Below are 11,196 nucleotides of genomic sequence, written 5' to 3'. Positions count from 1 at the left end.
GTTTTCAAAAAGTGAGAGGCAGGTCCTCAACAACCCCCTGGAGCGCTCCAGAAGCCCAGGCGTGCCCTCACGCATTTCTCTGTGGTCTCTTGGCCCCCAGACCTCCTGTTTGATTGGATAACTGCATTTTTATACTGAGCACGTCTAAGTGGTCCTTTATTTTTTATTTTCCCTATCGAGTGCTGTAGATGAAGAGTGATGACAATCCTGTAAATGTACTAGAACTTTTTTATTAAAGGAACTTTTTCCCAGAGGTGGCAGGGGAGTGAAGTTTTGGGGGTTTTTTAATAGTTTTGTTGACGTATAATTCACATATCATATTCACTCATGTAAAGTGTACAATTCAGTGGTTTTCTAGAACTTGCAGTTGTGTGGAGTTGTGCTTTTATCCCTGTGGGCTTCACCCCAGCTTCCTCCTGATAGTAGTGGAAGCTCAGGATGTGTTTACAGACCTGGGAGGAGGCAGACGTCAGCTCGCCGACCTACAGATGAGAGCTGTTGTCCCTGTGTGAGAACCATTAACTTCCTTACTCCTGACCGAGCCGCACCACAACTGCAGTACTGGGAGATTTCCTCTTTTCTGGACCAGCAGTATGGGGAGATTTCCTCTTTGTGCTGTGGGCTCTATGTTGAAAGGCAGGATGTTTGCAGGGTGGCGGGGGTGGGGGAGGGTGGGGTCCAGCTCTGCTACTTCCTAGCAAGTTGCTTAACCTCTACCTGCCTCAGGTTTTTCATTTGTAAAATTGGGAGTTTCCATGGAGATGAAGTGAGTTCATATCCAGCACATAGCAGGTGCTATCCGTGTTCACTGATAACAGCCACCGTTAGTCAGTACTTTTTAGATCCAGACAGCACTTAACTTCCAATTATTTCCTTTCAACAAATCCTCACAATCACCCGCTGAGGGAATCTTCCTCATTTTAAGAACGGCCTCATTTTATTTTTTTGTTAAATGACACCTGTTTGTCACCAGAATCAAGCCAAAAAATTAGAGAACTCACCCAGGATGTCAATGAAATTAGAACATTCCTGGCAACAACAGGGCACAGATGGCAGGATGAAGAGGCAGCAGGAATTCCACGTGTGCCCTTGTTAAAGCAAAGTTTTAAATTTATCTTTACAATGAACTAGAAGAAAAGAATCTGAAGTGCAGCCGCAAAAATCACTGAAGTGGAAATAGATGTCTCCTTCCTGCGAGAGAATGACTGATTCTGTAAAGAAATGGTACTCCAGGGGGCTGTCCCTGGACCAGCAGCCTCAACACCACTGCCGAACCAGCAACTGCAAGCAAGCGGGACCCTGCAGTCTGATCTGACAAGCCTTCCAGGTGATTCTGATGCCCACGCAATTTAAGATTGAGACTCTGAAGAGTCCTGAAGATTGAAGGCAGGAGGAGAAGGGGATGACAGAGGGTGAGATGGTTGGATGGCATCACTGATTCGATGGACATGAGTTTGAGCAAGGTCTGGGAGTTGGTGAAGGACAGGGGAGCCTGGCGTGCTGCAGTCCATGGGGTCACAGAGTCAGACACGACTGAGTGACTGAATTGACTCTGAAGGGTGAAGCTGTGGGTGTCCTGAAGCCTCAGACTCTGGATGGGGAAGTTTAAAGGGAACAAAGTCTGATAAGAAAGTGTCTCACCCACCCTAGGTCCACAGTGCCTCAGCCCACGCTCCTGGCTGCCTCCTGTCTCTCCCTGGAGCTGCAGCCTCTGACTCCCTCAACCTCAGCGTCCCCCCTACCAGGGCCCTGCAGCTCTTGCTGATAAGGTTGTGTGGGAAGGATTAAGTGTCTCAACTAGCAAACACCTGCTGCCCATTATCTTAAACTCCTCTCTGAGAAGCCTGAATAAAGCCTGAAACCCTGTATCTTTGCTGAGTCTAATAATAAAACCAAGCAGCCACTGTCCAGGCTGGCCTTCCTCCTCTGAGATTTTTTGGAGAGGGAGTGAAGGAGCAAAATCAACCTTTCCTAGCCAAGCCTGCTCTCTGCAGTAGATCTGGATTCCCTTGACAATGGAACTGCCCTGCAGCCTCTGAGTGATCTGGAAAGAAGGATCCTGGGCTCTGTGATGGGGATGGATGTTATGTCACCCTCTCACTTGGGACCTGTGTCTCTTCTGCAAAATGGACTCTGGTCTTTAGGACCTGTAATAAGTCAGAATATTTGCAGCTAGTGACTCACCAGGGCCAACCACTCAGTGAATGCTAGCTGTAGATAACCAGTGTGGCCAGCCAAACCAGTGGGGACTACTTGAATGTTGGCCTTTGCACACACTGAACGTTAATCCTTCACATTTTGATGTGCAACAGTAGAGCATGCATCCTTCCATCCTTTACTCTCCCCACCCTCCAATCCATTACACAATTCAATCCACTACATGCACATTTTGCATTGTATCTTTTCTAACAGGATGTGCAATGAGACATTGCCTTCTTGTCTCCAACACATCTAACTCATCATGGATGAGTTAGCATGGTGTTTTTTTGTTTGTTTGTTTAGCCATGCCATGCAGCATGTGAGATCTTAGTTCCCCAGCCAGGAGTTGAACCTGGGCCCCCTGCAGTGGAAGCACAGAGTCTTAACCACTGGACACCACCAGGGAAGTTTCATGTTAGCATGGATTTATGGACAGGGAGGTCTGGTGTGCTGCAGTCCATGGGGTTGCCAAGAGTCAGACACAACTGTGCAGCTGAACTGAACTGACTGAGTCTCACTGCCACCCATGGGCACTAGTGATTGTAGTTTTTTGCCCGTAACAGTGTTAAAATAAATTCCCTGGAACATCCATCTCTGCAGACGCCTCAACACCAGTCCTCCAACACCTGCAGAGAAGTGAGGGGGGCCCATGGTCCTGGTTGGGATCAAGGCTGCCTGATTCTGAGTGAAGGTCCAGGATGATGGGTTGGTGCTGAAAGGACTCCTCAGGCTCATTCTGTTAAATGATTTCCCCTCCAGACTTAAAGCCAAAGTTGCAAAACCCTAGTCTAACCAAAAAAAAGATAAAACCATGGGAAGAAGGGATCAGTTTGCTTGGAGACTGGCCTTTGGCCTTGTCCTCCCAATGCTTCTCCTTAAGAACCCAAATGCAGAGCATTTTTAAAATCTGCCCGTCATTTTTCAGATGGGAAAAGATAGAGGTTCCAAAACCAGGCACTCCCCAAGATCCCTCCAGTGGAGCTCAGACGGACAGAGCCCAAGACTCACTTCTCACCGTGCCTTTTCCCTGGCACCTGACCATCTTTTTTTTCCCTCCCAGAAAGGCTGCTGATAGGACCTGTATCACCAGGCAGGCTTTGCCCCAGGCCTGGAGGGGCCCAAAGGGATGGCTGTCATCCCTGGAAGGTTGGCAAGTAGCCGAGGCCTTGAATTCCTGGCTTCCTATGGTCCTAGACATGGACCTTCCTAACCACAAGCCCACACAGGGATGCAGCAAGAAGACCCAGGTAGGGAAATGCTGAGGGCTGGCCAGTAAGGAAGGGGCCCTGAGGTCAGCTAGGCAACAGTCCTGTCATTGAAAGGGTGGGGCGGTCACCCTGGGAAGCTTCTCGGGCAGCCCACACCCTGCGTGTTCAGTTCCAGATTCACCCCATGCCTTGTAGCTAAAGGCAGAGCCTACCTCTCACCTTCCACTGAAGTACTCCCATCAGGGAGGCATGATTCAAGGCACAGGTTCAAATCCCAGCACCTCTAGGAGTGACCCCTTAGGTTAATCACTTAACCTTTCTGTGCCTCACTTTTTATCGACTGGAAGATGTAGGAGTGAGTTAATATCTGGAAAGTGCTTAGAAGGGTTTCTGGCACTGGAGTAGGTGTTGTTCTCATCACTACAGTGGTGGTAGTTGAGTTACTGGCAGGGCCAGTTACCTCCACACTCAAACCTTGGATGGAGACCGCCCTTCCATAGCTGTTACTTCCCTGGAGGCACTTCCTCTATGAAGCCAGCAGAGGGCACCATTCACTCAAACCACAGCATGGCCAGCGCCACTCAACCTGGTCACTGAGAGGGAACTGGGGGTGGAACAGTCACACTGGCTGCCATGTGGCAGGAACTGCCTTGGACACTGTGATGGTGATAGTGATGATGAGAGTGGTGGTGGCAGTCATGTTTATCGGGCGATGACTGGCCAGGCCCTTCACATGCGTGTAGTCAGTTATGTACATTCTGACACCAGCAACCATGTGTGGGGTTTTCTTTTTTGAAAAATTGAGCATCAGAGAGATTAACAAATATACAGAGCCAGGAAGTGGTCTTCTTGATTCCCTAGTATTACAGGCGCTTTTTTTAACTAATAAGAAAAAAATTTTCAGCTTCGTTGGGAGTATGAGCACAGGCAGGCAGTGGAGGAGACCCTTCAGATATGGAATAGCCCCCCCCTCCTGCTCCCGCCATGACACAGCTGGCCATACCTGATCCTGAGACTCTAAAGTCCTGACACAGAAATTTCCAACTGCTTCTGGGGCATGTGGGACATCACCCCAGAGCTTTTTTATTCATTAATTTAACAACTATTTATTGAATGTGTGTTCTGTGCCAGGCTGTGCAACCTGTTCTAGGTTGCAGGGAATACAGAAATGCAGAAAATGAAAGAGTCCAGTCCTAATATATGGGGCAGGGAGTGGCACTGGGGAAAAAAATGTGTGTAGGGTCCACATTTGAAAAGACCCTGAGGCTGGGAAAGATTGAAGGTGGGAGGAGAAGGGGATGACAGAGGATAAGATAGTTGGATAGCATCACCAACTCAATGGACATGAGTTTGAGTAAACACCAGGAGTTGGTGATGGACAGTGAGGCCTGGCGTGCTGCAGTCCATGGGGTCACAAAGAGTTGGATACGACTGAACAATTGAACTGAACTGAACTGAGGATCCACATACCATATAAGTTGAGGTCATAAACTGTTAAATAAAAGATCCTCTCTTCCTACATGGACAAGCATGTCTTCATAGCTATCTGGAAGACCAGGTTTTAATCTGGGTTCCCAGACACGTAGGGTACTAGGTGGGCAGAGTTAGCCCCCAGCCCAGGAGTGGCAGTCAGCTTGCCACTCTCCTCACCCCAGGCTCCATCCTATACCATGAGGGTCCTTGTGCACACGTGTGTGTGTGTGTGTGTGTGTGTGTGTGTGTGTATTCCCCAGCCCACCTGTCCAAGCTCAGTCTACTGATCTAGAGTAGCCTTCCACTGACCTTGGGCCTGGGAGTACACCCGGGCTGTGCTGGCTTCCCTCAGGACAGGTGTGGGGAGGGCCTGGGACCATTTGTGCTGGGCAGAGTGGGAGACAGGTTCTAGGAGTCACAGCTCCATAGCTCCTTAGGAAGGGCAGGGAGGCCCAGAGCAGGGCCTTCCTGCCCAGCCCAAGGGCCATCCTGCTGACATTCAGTGGGAGACAGACTGTAAACAAGATGAATCAGTAAAATAGAACAGTGAAAGGTGAGGCTATAGAGGAAAGTAAAGCTAGGATCAGTTCAGTTCAGTTGCTCAGTCGTGTCCGACTCTTTGCAACCCCATGGATTGCAGCATGCCAGGCTTCCCTGTCCATCACCAACTCCCTATGATGGGTGTAGGAAATAAGGGGCTGGAATGAGTGTTTGATTCTAGTAGTCAGAAAAGGCCTTGCTGAGAAGGGGTCATCTGAGCAAAGAATGAAGAATACTGGGGAACAAGTATGCAGCTATGTCTAGGAAAAGTTGCGAATGCTAAAGCCCTGAGGCCGGAGTGCTAGGGGAACTTCAGCTGAGTCCCTCAGGGAGGCTGCTGGAGCAGAGGGAGGAGCCAGAACGCAGTGGGAGATGAGATTGGAAGGATACGAAGTGGGGCCCAAGTGCCCAGTCCTGAGCCGCCACCTCCACACCCAGCCTGCAAGCTGAGATGAAGGCAAGGCCTGATCCCAGCAGCCCTGGAAAAGCCGACTCAGCAGCCTCGCCTCCATCCCAGAGTCGGCGAAACCTGATTCCTCCTCTGCTCCATTCTCAGCCACCAAGGAGGCGGCCTGGACCTGTCCAGGCCTGCGGGCAGCTGCAGAGTTGGCAGGCTGGAGCAGCAAGATTCTTCTCTGTCGGGGGCCCCTGAACTGAGGGAAAGGAGCTGTCACAAAGAAGCCCTAGTGAAGAATAGAGCCCCTAGAGATCACAGAGGCGAGGGTGTGGCTCACCAGCCTCCTTTCCCCCGAGACCACACCTCTCTCCAAGGGCTAACAGCAGGCCAGTGTGAGGCGATATGTGAAAAGCACTCAGTGCTCTGCCAGACAGGCAGTTGGGGCTCAATAACTGGTAACCGCCACCACCACTGTTGTTGCTGCTTGTTGTTAGACCTTCTGCAAGGCCGGGTGGAGTCCAGCCCTCAGCTGCCTCAGCATTCCTGTGCCCACTGCCCAGCACGCGGCAGGGGTGTGACGGGCCTGGAGAGGAATCTGAGAGGGGATGGGTGGGTCAGGAATGCCCGGGCTCACTTCCATCCATTCCCGTCCCACTGCCTTCCAGTAAACCAGGGCCAGCCAACAGGGCAGTGGAGGGCAGGCCTGTTGTACCCTGGAGCCTGACAACCCAGGGCTTCCGGTGAGGCAATACTAAGTAATTTCGGGAATTACTACTTTTAGAGCGGCTGTGAGTTATGTACATGTACTATGTGTAAGATGATACCCTGACTGACATTTCACTGCAAATCAAAACCAGAGTTTAAAATGACCCAGCAGGCTCTGCAGGATCTGACCCCATAGCCCCGGGACCTCTCCTCCCACTGCTGTCCCCTCACCACTGCTCTGGCTAGTCAGCCTCCTGTTCTTCTCAGGATTGTGCAGGCTGGTTCCCACCTTGGGGCTTTTGCACTTGCTGTGCCCTCTGCCTGGCATGCCCCTCACCCCAGGTATCATGGCTCCTCACCTCCTTCAGGCATCACCCAAATGTCCACCGGTCAGAAATTCTGTCCCACTTCAGAAGTACAACCCTGCCCCCACCCACTACACCTTATTTTTCCATAGTATTTATTACCTCTCACTGTACTGAACTATGGGGCTTCCCTGGTGGCTCAGATGGTAAGGAATCTGCCTGCAATGCAGGAGACCTGGGTTGGGAAAATTCCCTGGAAAGGAGAATGGCTGCCCACTCCAGTATTCTTGACCAGAGAATCCCCTGGACAGAGAAAATATATTTTATCCATCTGTCCTCTGCCCTCCCAAACCCCCATTTAATATAAGCTCCATGAGAACAGGGATTTTTATTTCTTTTTTTCATGCTACATCTCCAGTCCATGGAATAGTTCCTGGAACATTGTAGGTATTCAATAAATGTTTGTCAAATAAAGGAATAAAGGTGCTTTACAGTCCTCAAGGAAGGTTTTATAAACTACCTCCCCGACCATGTGGCAGGCAGGATCTTAGTTCTCTGACCAGGGATGGAACCCATGCCCCCTGCACTGGAAGTGTGGAATCATGACCACTGGACCACCCAAGAAGTCCTCTATAATTTCCCTTTTGGAAGCGAGGAAGCTGAGGCCCAGGGAGGCAAGGTAAGTCACCCATGGTCATGCCCAGATGGTAAGCAGCAGAGCTGAGAGAATCCAGGGATGCCACTTGTAACATTGCCTTTTTTTTTTTAAATCTCATTTAACCCTGCAGCAGTCTTGGGGTGCTTATGTTCATACTGAGGCTAGAGAGAGGTGGAAATGAAAGATGGTGCTGGTTCTGTCTGTTCTGACCAACTCCCAGAGTATAGGCTTCAGGCCTGTGTGGGATGTGAGAGGGTGTTGGGTGATGTGTGAGCAAGGTATTAAAGTCTAATGTGATCCTGAATCATACACAGAGAAAGTCATTCCGTTTTCAGTTTTCTTTCAATCTTTTTTCTGCTTGGGTCAAGGAAAGAGTCCTCTTTTTTGTGCTTAGCAAGTCTTCAGTGACTTTAATCTTTATGGTTCTCTCTCTTAACCAGAGAAGCAAGGCCTAGAAATTAATGACACTGTTGCATCATCATTGTATTTATTTTCACCTTAGTTATGGCAAAGGATGCTGGTTTTTCATTTACAACATTGTTAGTTTTTCATTTAAAATAAGTTTTTCTAAGTTTTAAATAGTGAGTCCATTTTAAAAAACAGTATTAAGTAAGGATTAGCGAAGGTGGAACTCGGGTATGCCGTAAACATGTATGCAAGCGTACACATGTGCAGGAAGGTGGTACTTCAAAGAATAAAGCTCCAAAATTGAAATCCACGCTCTGCTTTTTATCTTATATGTTCTTTCAAAGAGTAACACTTTCTTTGTTGAGGAGGGCATGGGGGGGAGTTTACAATCCAGAATATAAAAGAAGAATTAAGTGCTAATCTGAGCATTAATAGTTGCCTATGTTCAGGGAAGAGTGGGAGGGAACTTTAGGGGCTGGAGAAATCTGAGAAGACTTCCTGAAGGAAGAGGCTCTTTAAATTGTCCTTAAAGGATACATGGGAGTTGGATGAAGAGGCTAAAAGAAAGGAGAGGGCCATGCTTTCCTTTGCCATTGACTTGTACAGATGAGAAAACTGAGGCATAGAGAGAAATGTCTAGGAGAGCCCAGTCTGGCTCAGGTCTCAGGATCTTGTTCTGGGAGAACCCAATGAAGTAGAAAATAAACTAAGTCAAGCTGGGAGGGATGGGGATGACAAGAGAAGAAGCTCTGGGTTTGAGTGTTGATGAAGAGCCACAGTGAACTTTGGGTAAGGGAGAAGCTGCCGAGACTAGTAGATAGCTCAACAGAGTGCATAAGAGTGTGAGCTCTGAAGCCCCAGAGCCTGGGTTCAAGTCATTCTCTGCCATTTGTGACAAGTTATCAGTTTCTCTACCTGTAAGATGGGGATGATGGGGGTACCTACCTCACAGAGTTGCTGCAACAATCAAATAAGTTAATTCATGTAACACACTTAAAACAGCATTTAGCACATAGAAATACTTGGTAAGTATTAACCTTATAGTTAATGTTAATACTATTGTTGTTGTTATTAACTATAAAGTGAGCTAGAAAAAAAGAGATTAGAGTCAGGGAGGCTGATCCAAAGGCTCCCTGCCACCTCTGTGCCTCAGTTTCCCCATCTGAATCAGCTGCTCACTGGGGTTCTCCTCACTAGCTCCTTGGTTCGAGAGCCCATGAAGTGCTGGAAAGAACCACTGCCAGAACTTGGTACCTGCCTCATCATTCAACAAATATTTGTTGGACCCCTACTGAGTGCCAGGCCCTGGGAATACATGGAAAAACAAGACAGCCCCACCCTGTGCATCCCTTATAAAGCTCCAGACTGAGGGAAGAGACCAGGAAGAACCAGGCAATTACAGGGTAGGTGATCTTAGTCTGACGTGATGTGGAGTCAGGGAGGCTTCCTGGAAGAGGTGACATCCGACCTGCAGTTTGCTGTGGGCTGGAGATGGAGATCAGGAGGAGCAGCGTGTGCTCAGGAGGGGAGAGGCATGACCCAATTGATACTCTAGAATGATCCCTCATGGATGTGTTCTAAATAGACACATGTTTACATGCAAAATTCCAGGTGGACAAGGCCATTCACTGCTGTTGCATTGTCTGTAAGAGCAAAAGATTGGTCACAGCCCTTAGTCCATCAGTGAGTGACTGCATAAATAAACTGTGTCATGTTCACTGCCTGGAGACCAGGAGACAGGAAGAACCAGGCAATTACAGGGTTGGTGATCTTAGTCTGACCTGATGTGGAGTCAGGGAAGGTTTCTACAACTGAAATATTCTACAACTGAAAACAAAAAAGAAAAAAAAAAGAAAGCTCTTTATGCAAAAATGTGGAAAGATCCATAAGATATCTTGTCAAGTGAAAAAACAAGTTGGAGAACAATGTGGAATGTGTGCTACCTTTTGTATAAAAAAATGAGGAAAATGAGACTACATGAATTTTTTACATAAATTTGCAGAGAGAAACTGTAGTACAACCCTGTGCAATAGAATTTTTTTTGATGATGAAAATGTTCTGTATTTCAGCTGACTAACACAGCAGCCACTAGCCACAGATGACACTTGAATTGTAGCTAATGTGACCAAGGAACATAATTTTTAACTTAATTATTAAATTTAAATCTAATAGCCACATGTGGCTAGTAGCCACCGTATTGGACTGCAAAGCTCTAGAAAAATATAAAGAATCTCCTAACAGTAGTTAGTTAACTGCTGGGAGAGCGCTGAGAATTAATTAGTTGGACAGCTGACAGGAGTGGGAGGGACAGTTGTACTTCATACCTTTTTTGTGTTGTGTGATTTTTTTTTGTTTGTCTTTTGTTTGGTTGGTTTGGTTTGATTTTTTTGGCCACACAGTGAAGCACGTGGGATCTTAGTTCCCCAACCAGGGATTGAACCCGTGCCCCCTTCTTTGGGAGTGCAGAGTCTTAACCACTGGACCACCGGGGAAGTCCTCCTGTTATTTTTAAACTAGGTGAATGCCTTACCCATCTCAAAAGTTAGATTTAAAAAAATGAAATTGAGGAATGAGGCAGCGAGGCAGAGCCCTCAGGCTATCTGTGTGGAGAATGAACTGGAAAGGGAGAAAGAGAGAAAGGGGAGACCCAATGTATCAATCAGGATGCTGGCAAGAAACAGAGACAAACTCAAAAGATCAAGTGTGCAGCGCTGGTGCAGGTACTGTTCACAGTGTGGTGGGCAGGGTTGCAAGGTTTCTTAAGCTCAGCACTGTTGACTTGTGGGAGGGATAGTTCTTTGTCGAGGGGTGAGGTGGGGGCTGTTCTGTGCATTGTAAGATGTTCAGCCGAATCCCTGGCCTCCCCCCATTAGAAACCAGTGGTGCCCTTCCCCAGCTGTGACAACCAAAAACCTCTCTCAGGATTGCCAGATGTTCCCAGGGAGGGGCACAGTCATCCCTGGTTGAGAATCACTGGGCTCCATCACCAGTATGGGATAGCTGGACACCCCTGGGACTAGCAGATGGGAAGCCATCACCACCCTTAGGTCTGATGGGACATAGGACAAGGGGAGGAAATGACTTTTCACGCCCCAGTGAGAGCTGGAGCCGCAGTAGAGGGTCCACATGACAGGAGCTGTGGCCGTAGGTTGTAGAATGCAGCCACTGCCAAACCTCAGCTGGCAGGGACGGGAGAGGGGAGTCTGAACCACTCTCCTCCCAGCCCCATCTCTTATGAGTTCCTTGCTGGAAGCCAGAAGGCAAGAATCTGGGGCTGGTGCTGGCCATACAGACAGGTCGGGC

Source organism: Bison bison, unplaced genomic scaffold, assembly GCF_000754665.1.
Source record: "Bison bison bison isolate TAMUID 2011002044 unplaced genomic scaffold, Bison_UMD1.0 scf7180017864297, whole genome shotgun sequence".
NCBI lineage: Eukaryota > Metazoa > Chordata > Mammalia > Artiodactyla > Bovidae > Bison > Bison bison.
Note: the sequence above shows the minus strand (reverse complement) of the source record.